The 3,152-nt window shown below is 46.0% G+C and overlaps 1 protein-coding gene across 2 annotated transcripts in view; it reads right to left on the reverse strand.

The window, feature by feature from the left end:
- The window catches only part of LOC105493849 (SCY1 like pseudokinase 2), a 71,588-nt gene extending 68,438 nt beyond the window's left edge, over positions 1-3,150 (reverse strand). The window contains exon 1 of one of the 2 annotated variants that reach the window (XM_011761804.3): positions 2,922-3,150. The gene's annotated coding sequence lies outside the window, so the exon portion shown is untranslated. Of the gene's footprint in view, positions 1-1,914; positions 2,817-2,921 lie in introns of those variants that run through there. The other variant, XM_071071261.1, reaches the window with a different exon arrangement.
- Between the last annotated feature and the right edge of the window lie 2 nt (positions 3,151-3,152).

Genomic DNA, 3,152 nt, shown 5'->3' on the forward strand with positions numbered 1-3,152 from the left:
TAAGAAAGCATAAAATCTCGGCCAGGCGCGGTGGCTCACGCCTGTAATCCCAGCACTTTGGGAGGCCGAGGCGGGTGGATCACGAGGTCAGGAGATCAAGACCATCCTGGCTAACACAGTGAAACTCAGTCTCTACTAAAAATACAAAAAAATTAGCCGGGCATGGTGGCGGGCACCTGTAGCCCCAGCTACTCGGGAGGCTGAGGCAGGAGAATGCCGTGAACCCAGGAGGCAGAGGTTGCAGTGAGCCGAGATCATGCCACTGCACTCCAGCCTGGGCGACAGAGCGAGACTCTGTCTCAAAAAAAAAAAAAAAAAAAAAGTATAAAATCTCAAATACAATGTATGAAAATAAACTCATAAAACACAAGTACTGTCTAAGATAGTGGTTTTCAAATTCTGATGAACATCTAAATAACCTGGATGACTTCTTAAACCATATAGATGCCTATGTAGTATCTCAAACCTTTGGAATCGGAACCTATAAAGATGAAGTGTATCTGTATCCTGAGAAAGCTCCCCAAGTGATTCTGATGAACAGCAAAGTGCTAAAATTAAGTTAAATGGTTAAGTACACACTCTTCAGTGGTAAGGAAATCTGAGTTCAAATGCCAATTCTAATATTTACTACAGCCATGACTAACTAACTACCCACCCTAACACTATTTCTAATCTATAAAAAGGGGAAAAGCTAGCTATACCTCAAGTGATTGTTATAAGGATTAACGGTGATGATGAGGTAAATGTTAAGTACAATTACTGGCACATTCAGTAAGCATAAAATGAATTCATTTAACAAACATTCAGCACTTACACATCAGGAGATGAGGAAGGTCTAATTAATTTATTAAGTATTAATAAACATGGCAACTCTTCAATGGTGTGGTAAGAACACATAATCAGGAGAATCTATTCTAATCAGGAAAGTCTTCCCTGAAGTAAGCTGAATGATGAATAGGCATAATTGGCTAAAAAAAGAAAGGAAGGGCATTTCCAAGCAGAGGAAGTAGCATAACCAAAGCCACATACTTGAAGCAGGAGAACAGAAAAGACAGAGTGACTAGGGGAGAAAGGGAATGTCAGAAAGCACAGTGGAGATGAGATTGGAAAGGGGACCGACTATGCAGAGCTTGTAAGGCATGTTAATATGTTCGATTTACTTAAAAATAGCGAGAAGCCACTGAAAGATTTTAAACACAAAGACAATGTTATTAGGTCTACATTTTGAAAAAGTCACTAAGTCTGGTGTGGAAAACTACAGGAGACAACAGTAGATGCAAGCAGACCATAATCAGGAAGCTAGGGAAGTGGTCAAGATGAGAGATGGCAGTGGCTTGGAACAGGAGGACTACTGTTACAGACTAAGAGTAGACAAGAGTCAAGAGATATTCAAGAGGCAAAATCAACAGGACTTCATGAGAGACTGAGTATGAGGCATGAGAGAGGAACTGTCAAACTTCAACTTCTATAGAAAAGAATGGATAGTGATGCTACCCACGGAGTTAAACACAGTAAGAGGAGCTATTTTTCTTCCTGGGGTGAGGGAAGGGAGGTATATCATGAATTTCAAACATGTGAGTATGAGTAGTTATTCCCAGTAACAGGGTTGATCTGTACAGGAAGTATTCCATACTACAGAAGTACAATGTGCCTGTATATATTTTATTGGGTATTTATGAATCTTAGAGACCAAATAGGTTTCTGCATGTGAGTAATGTAAACCTAAAAAGAATGAAGGCCCTTACCTTCCATTAGGTTCCCTTCCTTTACACAATCCCCCAAAAGCATTCTTTAAGATTACAGTTTAATGTTGCCTCAAGAAGTAATTTATATACTCAGCTGATTTCATTTTTAAATATTTTAAAAATATTTGTGCTAAAGAATAAGACAGCAAACCAAACAACAACAACAAACCTGCAAAGCCCAAAAGGAATCTTCAAGCATCTCACTTTCAAGCCATCACCAGAACATGACGGGGTTTTACAGTGACAGGCTGATTTGGAGCATTTTTGCCAAACTATTTATTTTTCAGAATGGAGACATGCTACTTAGAAAACTCATTCATAGAATCCAATGTTTTTAAAAAGTGTCATCACAAGTAATTCCTGAGTTTCACGTACTAAAAAACAGTTGACACCTTCCAATGAAGTCACTACAGGCATATAGCGCTTTTAAGCGGCTTGTCTGGAGCCTCCTCGAGTGCTTTAGAGGGTGGATTTGATAATATGGTCTCCTTAATTACGGATCACAGGTATGTGCTCAGTCAGAGTCCAAGAAGTTTTTGCAAGCTTTATCGGTCTAAACCTTCCTCCATCCGTTCTCTTCCGCTTAGAAAAACAAGACTGCAGGAGTAACCGGTGGGGTTTTTTGTCTTAACAAAACACCTGCCCCACCCACCTCACACACAATAACCTTCCATTCCAGAACTAAAGCTACTGTCAGAGAAGGACTGCGGGCGGCAGGGCCCCGGCTGGTGACCCAAGCTACCGAATTCCAGATCTCAGAACTGAGGGGAGCTCTCTCACTCGGTCCTAGAGTAGTGTCCAATGTCCCCGAAAGGTACCACGTTCTCCACCACCGAAACCCGAGCTCCCCAGCCGGCATGGGGGGCTCTCCCTTCGGCAGCTGACTCCGATCCCCGGTCTCCCGTCGCCTCAAGGCCTCTTCCGAGGACTCGGCCCTCTCGGATCAGCTCCCCGGAGCTCGCTGGTCGCCCAGCCCTGCTATGAGCGGGCGCCGACCGCCGATAGCCCGGCCGGCCGCCGGCAGGCCCGTCACCAGGCAACATTCACCAGCCCAGGCGGCCCTGGGAGGCCTACCCCGGGCGCGAGTCCTCCATTCCCTCCTCGCCGGCCCCGGGAGCCCAGGCGAGAGCGCGGCCAGTGAGGGAGGTTGCTCGGTGCCGGCGGCCGGTCACTTACCTCTTCCTTCTCCTTCCAGGAGGGGCGGTGCTGGGGCTCTTTCCCCCCGCCCCCCTAACAAACGCCGCCTGGCTATTCCTGCTTTGCCTTGGTGCCTGGCCGCTGACTCCGGCTTTACTCCATATCCTCCGCCGCCCCCGCGGTCGCAAACGTCGGAGCTGGAGGAGGGAAGGGGGTGAGGAGGGGAGGGACTGGGGACGAAGAGTAAGGGAGGGGGAAAAAGACTAAAAG

This window comes from Macaca nemestrina, chromosome 10, assembly GCF_043159975.1.
Source record: "Macaca nemestrina isolate mMacNem1 chromosome 10, mMacNem.hap1, whole genome shotgun sequence".
Classification (NCBI taxonomy): domain Eukaryota; kingdom Metazoa; phylum Chordata; class Mammalia; order Primates; family Cercopithecidae; genus Macaca; species Macaca nemestrina.